This window comes from Branchiostoma lanceolatum, chromosome 1 (assembly GCF_035083965.1).
Source record: "Branchiostoma lanceolatum isolate klBraLanc5 chromosome 1, klBraLanc5.hap2, whole genome shotgun sequence".
In the NCBI taxonomy this organism is placed as follows: Eukaryota; Metazoa; Chordata; class Leptocardii; order Amphioxiformes; family Branchiostomatidae; genus Branchiostoma; species Branchiostoma lanceolatum.
The window spans coordinates 3,993,934-4,012,876 of NC_089722.1; the positions used below are offsets into that span (position 1 = coordinate 3,993,934).

The window sequence follows — 18,943 nt, forward strand, 5'->3', positions numbered from 1 at the left end:
TTATATTGCAGCGTTAAGTTAGTATTTTATGATCTGAGATATATTTCTATTTTAGTGAACACAGGTTAGCAAAGCATCCCTTTGTGTGTAATGCTAATTTGTTGTTCACCAGTCTTTGTAGTGCCCAATGGCCCATAAGTCAGCATTTCCGCACTGTTTCAGTAGCAGGGTATAATTTTAAGGGGGGGTGTACTAGCCCTTCCCCTTTAACGTGCTCGGGGCACCTCGAACGCGGGGACCCCATTTTACATTCAGGTCCTTTTCAAAAGACGGTGCAGCCCCAACCGAGATGCCCTTCCCAGGATTTGAACCGTGGTCTCTCAGTTACTAATTGAACCAGGATCTCAACAGTGAGGCTGCTACCAGTTGAGCTACAGGGACATCCCTGTAAGGCTGATTTAGTTCGGGTTGATTAATTTTTGTAGTGTTTTTCGTGAAACAATTTTGTTTATAACCCCTCACATCGGGTCGATATATTGGTAGCAATAAATCTATCCTTTGGATCGATTATTTTGATTTAGGGGAAACGCGCCGTGCGTTTTTCCTCCACTTCTTCAGTCTTTGACACCTCTGTCTGCTTCCGTATTAGTGTATTTACTGACAAATGTATGTCTCAACATTACGCGAAGTGAGCTCAGTCAAGTGCACACGTGGACCAACGTGCATCTGCTTGGTTGGTGCGCTTAAGAGTGAGCCCTAAGGCCTAGGGGAAAAATGTTGTGTTGCCGGTTACCTGACCATCCCAAGCAAAGACCTGCCGATCCTAGCCCTGTTTTGGTTGGCCACTGGCAACGGACATAAAATTTTCGATCTGACATGTACATCTAAGTGATGAAATTTTGTATTTCGCACTGTCAACAGGTTAGTGCTTTGAACGCTTGATACAATAATGTGTAGCAAACATTGTACTTCTTTGTTCAGTTAATTGATACACTTGACTGTATATGATTTTTGCATAATTACAATATGAATATGATGATGTTGAACATACATTTCAGTTTTACATTGCTGACTTGAGTTTGTTGCATCGCCTCGGCCGGAATCTGAAAAATAGAAGAGAGTCCCTTCGCTCCGACCCTATTTTTTTCAGGACGGTAGCCGGAACCACAATATTTCTTTTCTTAGGCCTAAGGACACCATAGCTCACTGGCATAAGGGCCTGGAAGGGGGATTTCTACTTGCGGGAGCCGGGAAGGAATTTCCCGAGAGGAACGTACGGAGATAAGGGCAAATCTTCAGTATCTGAACGGTATCGTCACCCCAGCAGTTTGCGGTGAGTTTGCATGACGTACGGTGTATTTTTGTCTCGTGCTCTCAAAACGGCTTTCCGCGGTTTCATAGAATTTATTATTCGATTGATTCGTTTTATTTTGGAAGCTTCCGCAATCGTCTATATATAGACTAATGACGTTAACATACAAACCTAGACTGACCAAAGCTACAAACTGGTGTACAGACATAGATTGAATTTTCCACGCCTGAACACATACTAGAGCATACTATTAGGTTCATACCAGTACAACAATATACGGGGCTATGGTTTCAATATCAACGATAATGAATCAAAGAATAGACAGATTGTAGTTAAATCATTTATAATTATATAGCTACAAGGTGTACGGATACGGATTGAATTTTCAACGCCCAAACACATAATAAAGCATAGGTTCGTGCCAGTTCAACAATATACGGGACTATGTATGATTTCAATAATCCGCCTCTGCCCTTATTACCATAACTGTGGCTGCGTTAAATGATGAAAGCGTTACGGTAGCGATAATGAATTAAAGAATAGACGGATTGTCAACGAAAGTAAATTAGCTACAAGGTTACAAATTTATCGCGCGGGTAGGTCATATATTTAACGCTAATGATTCCGGTGGGGGTTATTGACCCTCTGTTGCATGCTTCCTAGTATGCTTTGAAATTTTCAACTGTTCACCAAAAAAAGGAATAGCGGGTTAGGCCCCCATTCCACTGGACGGCGCTATCGCTGCGACCTGAATCGAATTTGTGTAATCCTTGATTTTATATTTAGAATATCATGCAAAATGTAAAAGTATGGCTGAAAAGACAGCAAAGCACACAAAACGTAAAAAGATTCTCTTTTTTTTTCTATGAACTTCGTTGAGCGCTCTGTTAAATTTGAGGTCGCAGGGAGCGGGCACCAAGTCTTGAAGCAGACCCAACGGTTGCAAAGACCGTATCCAACTGGCAGAAGGAGTTTTTATTGCAACCCGGGGTCTGACCTTTCAAATTCTATCCAGTTGCTTGAGTAACTGCAAACGTCATACAGTGCAGCCTTCTTTTACATCTCTGTTCCTACGCCGTGAAATGCTGGGAGTATGATAAACATTCCACAGTCAGGACCCAAACTCATCACATGCGTGAACCAGCAGGTTTTTCGCTGAATGTCAAAGTCAGTAGAAGGCAGGTTGTGACAGTCGGGGGCAGGGAGTTAATGCTCGTCATTTGAGCGGGAGCGCGCGCGGTGAAACAATGTCAGAGCTAGATACAAATCTTCTGTGACGTGAGGAGAAAACGCAATATGGGCTACTTGAAGTTAGCGTCGGTCCATTGTGCGTCGATTAACATCTGAATAACCGGCGAGGAATTGGATAGCGTAAAAAAAAATTCGGTGATTCTTTGGTTGAAAAATTATTTTTCGTTCTTTTTTTTTAAGAAAAGGAAAGAAAACGTAAATATCGCAGACATTGGCTTTGTTATACATTTTGTCAAATTCAGCGAACGTAAATTTCACTGAGGACGCCAAACTAGGAAGTCAACTTTAACTTTCAGTGATACGAATTCGAGTTCAAAGTCCTCAGCTACCTTAGGGCCCTGTCGCACTTGTGCGTATATGCAAGTCCGTATGAGTTCCGCATTTTACTTAAACCGCATGGTTTAAGTATAAGTTGTGGGGAGGAAGTTATTTTCTACTTCGACCCACCGTTGAGCAGTCTAGCTATCAAACTAAAGAAATGACTTCGTCGGCTGCAAACTTAACCTAAACCAAAAACATGTTGATACGCAACTCATGCGGGCTCGTATATACGCACAAGTGTGACAGGGCCCGTACATAGACTTGTCAGGTATCGATTTATAAAGCATTACAGCGTTTCCTATAGTATGCGTTTCCGTTCTGATACATGTATCTCGTCCTTACAGCGTTTCAGGCCGTTACCTTGCCCTTAAGGATCCGATTACACTAGACGGCGATCGCACTGCGACCTCGCTGCGACCTAAATTGGATTTGTGTAACCCTTGACTTCATACTTGGAATATCATGCAAAATGTAAAAGTATGACTGAAAAGACAACAAAACACACAAAGCATGAAAAGATTCGGGTTTTTTTTTCATCTATGAAATTCGTTGGGGGATTTGTCAGACCGCCCGGTCGCAGCGCCCTCGTAGCGCGGTCGCCGCCGTACTGGAATAGGGTGTAAAAGTGTCTTCAATCAATCTCCTCCCGCTTCTGAAACGCGTTATGACGACCATTCCTCTTTGCAGCAACTCTTGAGAGGCTGGTGGCGGCAGAGGGAAAGGCGACGCGGCTAGATATGGCCTGTGTCGGGCAATCTCCCGCGCGCAAGCCCGATAATTACTCACCATCGGCGCCGTTTGAAGGGGCTGAGCCGCTGAGGAAAGCGCCATTTGCCGCGGAGTGATAGCAGAAGCCGTTGGGGAACAATTTCTGAGCTGCTGACTGTCACATCGCCGGTAAAAGTCTCCCCGAGCAGTGAGCGTTATCGATCGAGCTCGCCGTGATGAAAGACTCTTCGGTCTGGCCTATCTCACAGGAGCTAAATGTGCCGGCAGGATATATTTATTGGTGATCAGCGATTACGCAGCCAGCAGTGGGAGATCTGGCTGTGGTGGTACATGTAGGAGCCCGTACACCACAGATGGTAGACATCCTATACTGGTAGGTACGAGCTTTCTTTCCTGGTCTCTTCAGTATGTATACGGAAACTGTGCCCATGTTGTTGTTTTTCAGTATAGTATAAAAACACATCTTTTTTCTAATGGCAGCTGAATGTGGCGGTAGGAGCTCGTATCCCATGTACAGATGGTAGACATCCTATACTGCGGTAGGTACGAGCTTCCCTCTGCTAGTCTCTTTAGTATGTAGACAGCAGCTGTGCTCGTGTATTTTTTAAAGGATCATCTTCATTGTTCTAACAGCAGTCAAATGTGGCGGTAGGAGCCCGTACAGCATGTACAGATGCCGGTAGACATCCTATAATGGTAGGTAGGAGCTTCCCTTTGCTGGTCTCATTAGAACGTATATACAGCAGTGCTCGTGTGGTTTAGAAAATCTTTACCTTCGCCAAGAAGGTTATGTTTTGGGTAGCGTTTGCATGTGTGCGCGCGTGTGTGTGTGTATCTTCGTGGATGAACAGCATAACTCAACAAGGCCTCCATGTATGGATTGTTCTGATATTTGATATGTAGGTAGGTCTTGATGAGACCTCGAAGTGATTAGACCCCCCCCCCCCCAGCAGCTTGTTGTTCGAATTACAACAGTTAACATTGTTGTGAAATAAGTTATACCCTGTTACACATAATCTAGATGGTCCGTGCTTGCCTATTTCCGGCTTGTTCAGTTCCATTCCGCTCCCTTCCTCGAAAAACGGTGGTGGTGGTCTGTGGTGCAGTCTTGCTCTTAATCTCATACTGTAATTCATTTATTATTATTCATTATTATTCCACATCGCAAACGATCACATGCAGGGGAGACGCAATGTGTCCCTCACCTTAATTAGTTTAGCTCGCAACAATTCTTTAAAATCAAACAAATATGTACAAAAACGCAATAAAAGACGCTAACAATGCATTGATATCATTATAAAGCAAGGAAGTCTACAAGACTTCAGGACTAATACATCAAAACTAAGAACGAGCCTGTGGAATCTTCTAGACGGCAGTAAAGAAAATCCGTCCTATTGAGGTCACCATTGCGTAAAAGAATTTTTCGAAGACGTGTGTATGCATGTATGTATGAGTGTATGAATGTAATATATATACGTGTACTTCTTCGCTCTATCATGCTCGACAGGGACTTGAAAAGACACAGGTGTCACCTCACAGGGAATGACCTGAACTGAACTGTATCTTTAAGCATGCCTTAAAGCATGCGTCAAGGTGCTGTTACTTCATTTGAGTGAAAAAATTGCACATTTGCGTGTGCTTTACGCTGTAGCTGTGCTTAAAGATATAGATTAATGGTTTTGTGCAGTGGTGTGTCTGGGGTAGGGGAAGGTCGCTTGAACGAAATTGAAATGGTTTCATCATATGATTTTCTACTAATGACAAGCTGATGATGAATTGCGCCTGATTTGTATTCAATTGCGCGGGAGGGGTAATGCGTCTATATGGCAAGTCGCCCCCCGGTCCCTTGATATTGCCGTGGTGACTTTTGCAATTTTTATTGGAGGTCACGGTGTCATTGTATTGAACTCATAAAGGGACAGGGATTCGTCTGGGGTCAGCTTCCCGCTGCTAAAATGTTTATGGCCAGAGCTGTATCCTCTTTTCACCACTTCATAGCATGCTCCCTATTGCCTCATCAAACGCATATTTACAGATTAGTGGAAGGCAGATATTCTTGGATGCATACTATAGATGCAACTGAGAAGAATGCTTTGAGCGGAAGAAAAGGCGGATAGTTATAGATGCGTAGCATAGATGCAACTGAGAATTTTGCTTTGAGCGGAAGAAAGACACCTTTACAACACTTCATAGCATGCTCCCTATTGCCTAATCAAACGCATATTTACAGCTTAGAGAAAGGCAGATATTCATGGATGCTTACCATAGATGCAACTGAGAAGAATGCCTTGAGCGGAAGAAAGACAACTTTTCAACATTTCATAGCATGCTCCCTATTGCCTAATCAAACGCATATTTACAGCTTAGAGAAAGGCGTATATTCATGGATGCATACCATAGATGCAGCTGAAAAGATTGCTTTGAGCGGAAGAGAGACGATACCAAGGTGATAAAGAAGAATTTGATATCACCAAGCTTAGTAAAATGAAGCAATATAAATTCACTGCCGCTATGCGTTTTAAGATGCATAAAGGTCTAAGGAGACTTGTGGATCTGCATCACCTTCAGTGACGCAGCGACGCAAAGGGTCTTTGAAGGCGCAATGAGCTTGTCGAGATGCCTAAAGGCCCAGGCAACATTGCTGCCGGATGATAAAATCCTATGCAGTAAGACGGAGAATAGCCTTAGAGGCCAACATCGTTCATCAGAATGTTTAGAACAGACATGTATAGAGATCATAAAACGAGTGTATTGCTCCTTGCTGCTTTTGAAATGGCCCGCAATTTTAAAAAAAAGAGAGCTATAGGAATATCCCTCGAAACTAAGGGCACACAGGGCAGCAAGTTTCCTTACTGCTTCAGTATTTTTTTTTCTTTTACAAGAGAGGGGTTGCTAGCCCTTTCCCTTTAACGTGCTCGAAGCACCTCCAGGACTGCAAGGCTGCTACGACATGACTCCCATTTTACGTCCCTTCCGAAAGACGCGTACGGATGCCGCCCCGACCTAGATGTCCTGACTGAATCGAGGACTCATCATTAGAATCGGGAGCTCAACTGTGAGGCTGCTACCAGTTGAGCTGAAAGGGTTGTGTGGCGTAACGGCAGGGTTTTCGGTCCAGAACCCGGCAGCCCTGGGTTCAAATCCCCTGACGCCACCGATATTATGCCTTTGGGAAAGGCACCTTACACGACTATCCTCACCCCACCCAAGTGTAAAATTGGATATGTTATGTGTGGGTCACGACAACAGCAATAGCTGCCTGTGTTTCACGTGTACTGCACCGTTGAAATTCTGAAAAAATCGTAATACACATATATCATACCTTAACTCATGCCCCTAGGCCTAGCCTGGAGCCTTGTTAGCTCCCAACGTCGCTAGCCCCACAGCTAAGTTGGGATCGAAACAAAGCTAACAAGACTGGACTCCAGGCTACGCATACCCCAAGCTTTTAAAACGTAATCCCCAAGTCAGAACCCATCTCATGTAGGTCCTATGACTGACATATTGAGTGCCGTAAACGGACAGCTCAATATGTTTTGGGCTGGTACTAAAAGGCTGCTCCTGCGACATCATCAGTGAAAACTACTCAGCAAGCACTTTAGCCCAAATGAGATAGTGGTGGTGGGGGATATGGATGTGTTAATAGAGATAGCACTTGGACATCAATTACTTCACACACATATAAGTGCGGCAGTTGCAGGCATCCGTACATTCAAATGAGAGAATAAGAGAGGAGATTTAATCATTCTAGGTGTGGTTTTATTTATATTGCTTTTAGACAGAGAAAGACAATGTGGCACCGCACTCAAGTTTTATAACTTTTTTAACAGTGCCACATACAGAAAACAGTGAGCTTGATAATGTGAAGGTAGTCCCATAGTCTTTTCTGAGGCCGTATGTGCAGTGGGTAGTTATCCTTCCACCGCCTCTTATCTCCCAACGTTAGAAGTCAGAAACCCATTTTCACACCTGGGTGGAGTGAGGAAACACCCTGCCGTTACGCCACAGGATCACACGACGTAGAATTGATAAAAAAGGCATTGAAAAGGTCGCTTACCTCCACGCTTTGAGATTCAATATGATATCGGCTGTTCAGGTAACACTTGAATATATCATACATCACTTTTAGGTTGTGCAAAGCGTTCTATACAGTGACTTTTTCATTACACCGCGTACCTTAGGTTCCATCTTTATAGCGTGAAAACAGCGACTATATGGCCTCATTCAAATTGCTCCTTCTTTGTAACTAGCGCCGAAGGCAAAGTTTTTGCTTGCTCGGTGAGGAATGGGTAACATCTACTCCATTTGTTCACCCGATATATCCGATAAGATACAATACATGTGAACGTTACACCTAGAGATGAAAGCTTTGACGCATGAAATCCAAGCGCAAAGGTGACTTGGATCAATCCGTTAAAAGCTGCTTATCTTGATACTTGCCGTAGGGGATTTTCACCCTTTTATATTCCCAGCACTGCGTGAACATCTGATACTGACTTTCGCATCACGGATAAGGACAGACATCTTTTCAGGTTTCTCTTTTGGTTTGGGCACTCATTGAGGCAGAGTATTCTAAAAGGACGTTTTAAGTCAGTGCTTCGTTTTGCAATTAGGCCACGGGACTCTATAGGCAGAGTAAAAATACAAGGACGGCACAAAAATATGGAACTCTCTTCCTGGGGAGTACTTCCCACTCAAATATAACCCACAAACCTTCAAATCTCCTTACCTCTTTTTAAGCGCCCATAGCTAGCCTAGCGCCTAAATGTGGCCAACACCGACCATGCACGAAGCAATACCGTTAAAAACACCAGTACCGAGGAGAGCCCATGCAGGGATCTCTACCTAGCTAGCTCTCACTGGCCTATGGTTGTCACCCCCATGTCGATGTCCCACCTATACCGGTAAACAGCCTCCATATGATTGATGTGTCCCCTAACCTACAAGGAGGGCAGGTGAAAGGTTCCCTCCCTCTGATAAGCTTGTGGGCCATTAGGGTCAATCTAATTTGCCGCAGATGTAGTTGAATGACTCTGCAATTAGTGGTCTCAGCGTGACCTGGTGGACACTGGCAGTATAGAGATGGCCTCAGTCGTCTTCTGTATGACTTCATATGTACGTCTGTTGGAAGAATTTATTCATGATGTAATAATGATTTCGTCAGGTGGTTTCGTCCTGAAATCATACAGAAAGAGTTCATCAAAAGATGGATTTGCTGCAGATGTGGCAGATTGTAATTAGTGGTCTCTGTCTGACCCGTTGGACACTGGTAACAGCGGTGCCATAAGTCGTCTCCGGTAGGACTTTATATGTACTTATGTAATTATTTATGTATCTATTGACAATGTAGTATCATACAAATGTAATAGGCAGTGTTGTGGTGCCACAATACAGCTTAAAGCAGTACAGGCCCTTCAAAATTGAGTCAAGTTCTTACGTATCAAATTTACAAGCAATAAAAGTGATAAAAGGAGGTTTGCTTTACAATTATCTATCTCACTGTGAGAACAAGTGATATACATGACGTTGGTATTATTCCATTGAAAAGGGAGATGCCAAAGACTTTTTGGCTCTAATCTTATACATTAGGTCCATATATCAAAGAATGTCTAGACCTGAGAACCATTAGTGTAAATGATACGCTGTTCATTTACTCATATCTATTCATGCACATTTATGTATAGGTTAATTCATTGTATCCACTTCACTATTTGTGTGTGTAGATGTAGTAGACCTTACGAAAGCCGCTGTACTTTTATTGTGACAATAAAGATTTAATGTAATACATAGGGCTACGATGACGCAAAGGCAGGCTGAAATCGACCCTTGCCCTGACCCACCTCAAACTCCACAGAGTGCGGCTTGACCCAAAGATCAGGGCCGGTCGCCACGGGACTAAATTGGATTAACGGATTCAGGTCAGGTCCCCAAACACGCTGTCCCGTTACTGCACGGGTTCATTAGTTACTCGATGACAGTACGCGCATTCTAAACACTTGATTCAATCAGGAAACTGTGTTTTGTTTTGATTTTTAGACATAGACAAGGACAATGTGCCCCTGCTCTCAAATTAATAACTTTAATAACCGTGCCACCTATTCTTCAAGCAGATTTTTCGGTCGAGTGGGGTAGGAGTGTGCGGGATTTTTAATGTTCCTTTTGCTTGGAGAGAGGAGAGTGTGAAAAATCCCGGCCACAACTATTCCCCGATCGAAACCTCTGCTTGGAGAATAGGTGGCACCTACGAAGAACAATAAGCTTGATAAGATAAATAGCATTTTGTTGATGCAATGTGAGGCAGTGGGTTGTTATCCACTGTGTCTATAGCACGGTATTGGAGGTCTAGAAGTCAGGTAGCCATTTTTACACCTGGCTGGAGTGAAGAAAGTCGTGTAAGGACACAGCAACGGTGCAATACCAGGGTATTAGAATCCAAGACCTCTTGGTTCTGGGCCAAACACCGCCAACTCCGGACGCCAGTAGGAAGGAAACTGTTGATATTCCTGAGGCATGGTCCAGGAATAATGGGTCGACGGAAGGTCAAATATCGACCGTGGACTGGGTACGTGACAGGTCGTCGATACTCCTGACGCTGGGGCAGGCCTAAATTACTAAAAGTTCTTAAAAGGCACATATTATATATAGTCACTGAGGCATTCAGCACTTCATACAGAAGCCACTTATAGCCAGTTATTTATCATTGTACCCAGAGGGGCCGTATCAACAATAGCTACTGTGCGCTACTACACCAACTCCACATAGTTGTAAAGTATATCAGTGCTATAGGCTATGGAAAGGCGTTAACTAGAGAATCAACAGTTGGAGGTATGACACGCACAGCAATAAGGGCAAAGGGAAGTTTTAGACGTCCATGGTTTTATTCATATTTCAAAATCAAATATCCGTAATGTTAACAACAACAACAACAACTCTTGCACACACACGCACACGCAACAACACATACAAAGGCACAGACACACAAACACGCAAAGGCACACACAGGTACACACACACACACACACACAAACATACATATACACGTTCACACACACACACACACACACACACACACAAACACACACACACACACACACACACACACACACACACACACACAGCAAAACAGCTTTGAAGGATCGAATCCTGTCTACATTCTCAATAATTCATGAAATATTTTCTATTGTATCGGGCTCTAAAGATCCCCTGGTAGCCGTTATTAGACATAGGAGAGTCGTGTCAGACAGGGGCCATCTGTCATCCGGTATCATCATTTGTCATATTGTCTTGTACGTGACTTAGGCTGGGTTTACACACAAGTTTTCGAAGTCGATTTGGGGCTGTGTTTGAGGAGCTTTGGGCTGCTCAAGTGGAGTTTTCCTACTAGAAAACGCTACTTGAGTGGCCTAGGGTTCTCCTTGCACAGTCCTGGGTAAAGTCGACTCTAAAACGTGTGTGTAAATCGGACCTAGAGATCTTCTAGCCTGGTATCCAAACCTATTTTGGCTCCCGAGTCTCCTCAATACAGGTTTTGGTACCAGGCTAGAAGATCTACTGCAGCATCAGTAATTCCCGAAGTACGCACACTTCAAGACATTCTTGAGAAGGCCTGTATAGCACCTTTATGTTTTCACTGTGGGGTCTTATGTTACCCGGTGAAGTTTACGTTTTGCCACCTTTTCGAAATTCGAAAGATATAAAACTTTAATGCACAGCAATTCTACAAGGTACAAAGTATGGCATCTACTGGTACACAAATACAGTTTCAGAAGGCTAATCTATCTGAATTGTGCACCTTATTTCTCTGTGTGGCCGAGAACTTATTGATCACGCCACGTCTCCCGATAGTCCGTGCCAGCAAACCCTTCAGCGTTGATAGGGTCACTCCTGCAGAAGCGTCCATTGCAATCAATCTGCGATCTTCCCCCCAATTAGAGGTTTACTCCGGGAGAAACAGAATCATTCCGTCCCATTACCTTCTCTCTCGGGGGCAATTTGCGGAATTACCCGGTCAGCTCGAGAGGCGTTACATGTAATCTGGTGGTGAGGTCGTGTGGACTTGTGGACGTGAGGCGATAACACAGGTAGATTCGGTAGGTATGCACCTTCCTATAAAATGTAGGCAATAACTACCTTCGACCAAGAAGGCATAGGTTGTTTGTGTTGTATTTGTGTGTGTGTGTGTGTGTGTGTGTGTGTGTGTGTGTGTGTGTGTGTGTGTGTGTGTGTGTGTGTGGCTGAGTATGAACACGATAACTGGAAAATGTCTGGGTGAATTGTCTTCATATTTGGTATCTTTGTGGGGTCGTGTGGTATAACGGCAGGGTTTTCGGCCCAGAACTCAGTGGTCCCGGGTTGGAATCCCTTGGCGCCACAGATGTTGTACCCTTGGGAAAAGGCTTTTCACATGACTTTCCGTATAAAAACGAGTATATTATGTCAAGGAGGTTATATCTCCATGGTTATGTGTGGGTCACGACGCCAGCAATAGCTGCCTGTGTCCCACGTGTATTGCACCGTTGCAGTTCTAATAACATCAAAAATCAAATCAAAATCAATCTTGTTCTAAATCTAGATGTTACGAATTATGTCTATAAGGAAAGGCTACAGTATATTGCATGGTTGCAAATAACGCGCGATTTAAAGTAGGCCAGTGCGTCTATTTTAGTTTTCTCGTTCCATATGTATGCAAAGTGCTTCAGATGCATTTCCGTGATCACTTGATAGAGCAATATAGGGAGGTGTTCAAATAACAATTTTATGCAGGGAATAGTGATAAACCAAATAAACCAACTGCATGGGTGGCCCTGCCGATCAGATAATGTAGAAAAGTCGGAATGACTGGAGGCCCTGTATCCAAAATAACTCGGCGTTAAGTTTGTAATCAGCTCGAAAAAATGCTACTATCACAAGTGATGCACCTTTCCATCGTTCTAAAAATTGTTTCTTTGAATTACAATATTAACCCTCAAACATGTCAATATTTCTACAACTAAAATGACCGAATGGGGTCCAAACGGACCCCATAATGTTTTGTTCAGTAATTACTCAAAACCGTTCTCACCCCCCTCCCCAGTTCGGACAATGATGTAATTAACACTCATGATAAAGTTGTTGCCTTCACAACATGTTGATCAATCTCCTTCCCTACATCGTAAGCGCGACCCTGGATGTAGTTTACTGTGTCAAAATGAAGAGATTACATCCTGTTGATCTTTATATGTTGCTCGTCCATTTGGGCGCATTTAAAGCCCTTCAATTCCATCCATCGCTTTTGACGTGCCCTACTTCAGTAAAGAGAGAGATGCACTGTTACAGATTGAATACTAAGACAAACTTCACCTTATCTGGCGCTTTACCCCAACAAGAGGGGTGTTGCCCAGTACCCGATCAAGATCAAGATCATAGGACGATATTTCCATGTAGTGTTGTCATGTCCAACTCCCATATGCGCCTACATGCTATTAGGTCAATTTCTATATACTTCGTTCCAAAAGCGAGTCACAAAATTATCCATATACATATTTCAACTCACACACAGTTATCGGTTAGCTTGAGGAATGAATCCACACTACTTTATACTGCATACACTGTTATCGATGATATTTTGTAATTCTAAATGTAGAATTATAAATTAGCCTTGTAGTATTGTTGTTTAATAGCTGTTGCGAAACATAGTACCATGTACGATCGTCGAGTAACAAAGTTCATTCAGTTTGACAGATCACCTTACGAAACTGAATCAATTCTCATTCCATTTCTCCCCCAACGCACGAGCGCATTACTGATTGTCCATTACAGAAGGAGAGAGAAATGACTGAAGGATGGGAGGTCACTCTCTTTACTGGGTCAAACTGCGAAGGGGAAACTCCAGGGATCTGTTCGCCACCGGCACTTCTCTATGAAAGCCCAATGGTACAATCGGTGTGTGAGTTGCTAACAGGCTTTTCGCGCGACGACAGAACAGCGCGACAACAGCCTGTTGTCGCGCTGCCTGTTGTCGCGCTGCCTGTTGTCGCGCTGCTCTGTTGTCGCGCTGCTCTGTTGTCGCGCTGCTCTGTTGTCGCGCTGCTCTGTTGTCGCGCTGCTCTGTTGTCGCGCTGCTCTGTTGTCGCGCTGCTCTGTTGTCGCGCTGCTCTGTTGTCGCGCTGCTCTGTTGTCGCGCTGCTCTGTTGTCACGCGAAAAGCTTGTTCGCTACTGACACACCGATTGTACCATTGGGCTTTCGTACTTCTGAGTCCTTCCGGCGGGCACGTCTCGTGCCAGTAAGGCCATATGGATTCGAGTTCAGGAAGGTTTAACAAATGACTCAACACACCGAGTATGGTATACCGAATAACAGATTCTTCAGTTTTGTTAATACATCTTCCAATATCTTTACAATTTGCGGCATATATTTGCTCATTTTGCAGCTGTTGTTAACAATTAACAGCATGACGAAAACGTTGTTTTTCTAAACGAACAAAAATTGATGCGCGCGGATGTCATCAATGTAATCGAATCAAAATGACTTGAACGCTAAGTTGATTGACTCGATATTAGAGTACAAATCATGGTTTACATGTTCTGGTGGAAAATTCAATTTGCTATCCAAATCGTCATGTCTTCATTTTACGAACAAAATAGTTTTAGGATGTACGTGTATGTTTTAGCAACTACGGTGCAGAATATAGACCGATCCCTTGGCCCCTCGTAATGCTCACATTTCCAAGGGTCACATTTCCAAGCCGGTGCCCAGCCGGGCTGTTTGCGAAAACGAAAAATAAAAAATGCATATCAAGAAAATACACAATTTATAGTTGGCAGTAGTTTTTAAAACGTTTTTTGCCTTTTGTTGTCTTTTATATCATATTTTTCGTTCCCGCAAGCTACCCGACCGGGCCCCGCTTTGGAAATGTTACCTAAGCGTAACATACCAAATATCATAAGGATCCACCTGCAGCTTCCCGAGTTGTCTTGTCCACACACACAAACGGCAACCAAAACATTGTCAAAGGTAACAAAGCCTCTCCTACCACTGCACTCTAACAGTATGATAGAGAGACCTCGCAAACATTCGGCTCGATTTATTGAATAGGTAAGTGGTTCAAGTGCAAAAATAGATGTCTTTGGTCCCGCAAAAGAACTCTCAGAACGTGGCCAAAGCCTCAGTGATACTTCATCTAGTGAGAGCTAGCCACGGTGTGCGTGCGTTGATCTTCCAAATTTATAGAGCTGCGTGTTGAGCCCCAGCTTCGGAGGTGAGATGTGCCTGGAATACAAGTGCAGGGTAATTACCCATGCCAAAAAGGTACTAGGCTGAATAAAAGTTCCAAATGGGAACTATGCGGCTCCTGAAGTCTTACTGAGAGACGACTGCTGTGTAAAAGATGTCGGTTAGCTTGAGGAATGAACCCACTCTACTTTATACTACCCACGCCAAAAAGGTTATATTCAAAGCTTGAATTACAAAGCTTGAGGTCTATTTTTGGATTTTCTAGGGTCATAGTTTTCTAGAGGTGGATAGATCTTGAGGCGAGTTTGGGCCCCAGAGTGGCTTGTTTGGAACTGCAGCGGCCAATTATGTGTCAGACTTTTGAAGACAATAAGTCAAGAAGGGGTTGACGGATTGACATGATGTTAGCTGGTATGTAGATAGCTTCAATAATGATTAAAATTATTCGATACTTATTAATAAGCAAAATCATGATCTAATTTGAATAGGTGATGACGGCATGCAATGAATCCACTGCATTCCATGATAAGGCTTTCAAACATGTGCCATATGTAACTGAGGACAGGAATATCAATAGATATCAATTATGCAAATGAGTACATGATTTGAATAATCAATAACAGCACACAATGATGCAATAGTGGTAAATGATGGGAATTTCATTCTGTAAGTAAAGTTGAACGTATTGGATATAAATTATGCAAATCAGGGCACTATTTACGTAATCTATGAAGAAATGCGACTGTTATTTATGTAAATAAGGACCTTATTCACATATGAAATAGAAAATATTTGTAATATCCACCCGAAAAGGTTGTCATCATTTTACGAAGGTATGAGGTTCTGGAACTCTAGTTGATACAGATTTTGAATTGATATATTTCTAAGTCTCCCTTTTTACACGAAGCTGCCTGATCCCAAAATCGCTGACACAGACGATTGTAGTATCGCATGGACTCTTCACCAGATTCACTTTCAATCGACACCCGTTATGATATTTTATTCATAGCAGGAATGCACCACCGACCTGAACGATATCTCCGTCTGGGAAGACAAATCCCCCCGCCCTGTGAGAACCTGTATCTTAATCCGATCAAACAGTAGGTGGTTGATACATACAAATAGCAGGAGATTAAACAGGGTGACAGAATTGGATTTGAAATATCTCAGACGCCTTGTGGCGTGAAATAGGTTTTCGAGGATGAGATAGAAGCGATGGTAAGCGTCATGGCAACGTCCCAAATAAGATATAGCGTTTTATTAGTAGATTCATCCCCTTGCTCTATGGGCCAAGTTATAATTCCGCACACAATGCAATCAGTGTGATATTAAAAAGAGGGCGTTTTTGAGAATATCCATTTATTTCGTCTTACCGTAAGGGTCGATTCATCAATGTTGCCGATCATACATGCGGGGCGAGCCCATATGTTCATATCAGGCGATGTTTATAATTAATACCACCGTGCGAAAAAAGTTATGTCAAATAAAGTTGGCTTCATTATGAAATCTAGGTGGTCAGGATGACAAATAACTGAACTTGCGGAATATGGTACTAGTATACTAGGTAATAAGTTACTCATTTTTGTTCTTCCACATGTTCATGTAAGACTTTCGCGTGCCGTAAATCGTTTAACGTTGTGAAACACAAACTCATCAGGCTTGGATTTTCGACGCCATGTTGTATTTGCACATATATACATTGTACAAACAAAGGTATATCAATAAACAGAAGAAAAGGGTACAATGTTTTCTGCACATTCCTACATCGGCTATTTAAAACTATTCCTGATCTGTGTGTGTGAAATAGAGTGTGTAATAAAATTTTACTCACTGAGATGTCGGATCGAAAATTCTATGACCCTTGGCAGTGATCGAACAAAAAAGACTCGGGTCGCCAGAATTTTCCTAGGGTCTGTCGGATAACCGGAAACACAATCTGTTTTCCCTAGGCCTAACGGGAAAGTATTGGCATAACAAGATCTAGAACAACGTCCTGGCTTTCGCCGAGTGGCGCACGCTTTCAGTAACTCGAGTCCTCAAATCTTACTCATTTTTCTTTCCCCCCAGGATTCAGCGACAGAACTCAGACTCTTGACCTTCGTGTCGTCATTGCCAAGATGGCTGCCATGCCGTGGACAGGACTCCGAGTGTTCTACAGCAAAATAACGAGGTAGCAGCACAGCCACTGTCCACATGGTCTACTGTTCACCCAACACCGAGGTTTCAGGAATATCCCATCACAACCAACAACGCTTGCTGATATGACGCTTCTGGGGCCTTCTCTATTTCTCCACGTCTGCCTTACAATATGTGTGGGCCTTCCTGACACCATAAGAATAGGTAAATGACGAATTCATCCTGTCTCTAGGTAGTCCTTCGAAGTCGAAGATGACTGTCAGTGTGTTGCTCATTCACGGGGGATGTGCCCTCATGTGGCTTCATGGACGAATTCATCCAACAATTTGTTTTTCTAGCTTCCTCGTGCATGCTACTCTTGAAAATTCTATTAACATCGGACAATAACAAAAATGGGCACTTTATCACTGGTGAATTGATAGGAGATGACCACATGAGTAATCAACATTGATTCATTTATAAATGATAGTGATTAGATTAAAAACTGAAATAATGATATAAATACATCGATACTATTAATTACTACTGATATATTAAACGTTCATAAGGGTATTTTTCGCTTTATATGAATCATATGGTAGCGAACAATAGGTTCGTCATTTCTACCGTTTTAAAAACGGACACAATTGTATCTGGCAATGCATATCATCGTGCTGTACCTGCATTTTCGTAACATCTATTAAACCGTATGTCTTGAAAAATACTATTATGTAAACGAAACAGCTTCTCCATTTAGTCCATAAAACATATGGATACATAAACCATTAGCTTCCACTTCTCGGCGTAGGTTCAGAGGAAAGTCGTTCATAGGTTTCTTCCTTTCCCGAAGCTATAAAAGAACATTGAACTATTTTTTTTTTAAATGTACATGTATTGCGTAAGTGCTCACGACTGCTTTGAAGTCTGAATGCCGGCGGGGGCACCACACTGCTGGCAGTAATTCTTTTACTTTCAGCATCGCTTCACCGTGTATTAAAGACGGTAGATTCAATCTATAACGCATCCGAGGGGAGTCAAGCTCTGAGCCCTATGTTCACAACGGTGCCTCTTACAATGCAGGAGAAGAGACTTGGAAATTAGAGAATTACGGAACTCATAGAGAATACGAAGTGAACGACGTCGTGTCTATATAGATAAAAACGTTCAACTTGATAGATGAATGCTTAGTGATAATTCTTATCGGCATATTCATTTGCTGATTTTGATAAAGGACTTATTTTGACATCCCCATCTGACTTCGATTTCGATCTTATCGAATCTAAAATTAGCGGGTTATCGTTGGATCAGTTACATTAACTCGGCTCTGATTAGCGTATAATTGGAAATAGTGGCATCTAGAGAATAATCAATAAATGAAACACTTTCACATAGAAAAAACGAAGTTGAAGCTGTTTTTGTTTTCGTAAAAAGGGACGAAAAATTACAGTTTCAGTATCTCTAAAATGCAATGAATTATTTGCGTATAAGACAATGATTTATACTTGCCAGCGAAGCTGGTGTGTTTCGCCGAATAGTGATTATACCGGCTACACAGATACAAGGTCCCTCAAGGTGCCTTTGACATACAAAACTGTGTGTCCTCAAGAAAGTTTTGGACTCTTGCATCCTCAAATCAGGTCTCACGCGTCCGCTTTCCACAGTAAGAAAATCTATCTTGAATGATTCTCTTCATAAAAGGCAGATTTACTTTGGCCATCTTCAGAAGTGCAAAGTTAAGTTATTACTCGATTCTTCACGTCTTCAGTAGACGGTATCTGATTATGGTAATATTAGCCACAGTACATGTATTAGAGGATGATACGAAATGTCCTAATCTTATGAAATTTTCGACTTAGCTATACGTCTGAAAAGTTCAGCAAGTTATTTTTCTTCCGGTGTTAGGGTTTTCAGAATTTTTCTAATGTCTTAAGATTATTTGAATATGAAAAGTTAATTCCAAACCCTTTTCTTCACGCCAAATCCCTTCTACTATTATGTTAGTTATTTTACCCTACTTGATTGTAATAATTCAAATAATACTTTGATTCGTTTTTTTTTTTAC

General features: G+C 42.5%; 1 long non-coding RNA gene across 1 annotated transcript; it reads left to right on the forward strand.

Annotated features, from left to right (window-relative positions):
* The first annotated feature begins 1,151 nt into the window (after nucleotides 1-1,151).
* LOC136430274 (uncharacterized) lies at nucleotides 1,152-17,028 on the forward strand. Its single transcript, XR_010754871.1, has 3 exons — nucleotides 1,152-1,273; nucleotides 3,512-3,926; nucleotides 16,834-17,028. It is a non-coding gene; the product is annotated as an uncharacterized lncRNA (long non-coding RNA).
* The last annotated feature ends 1,915 nt before the right edge of the window (nucleotides 17,029-18,943 follow it).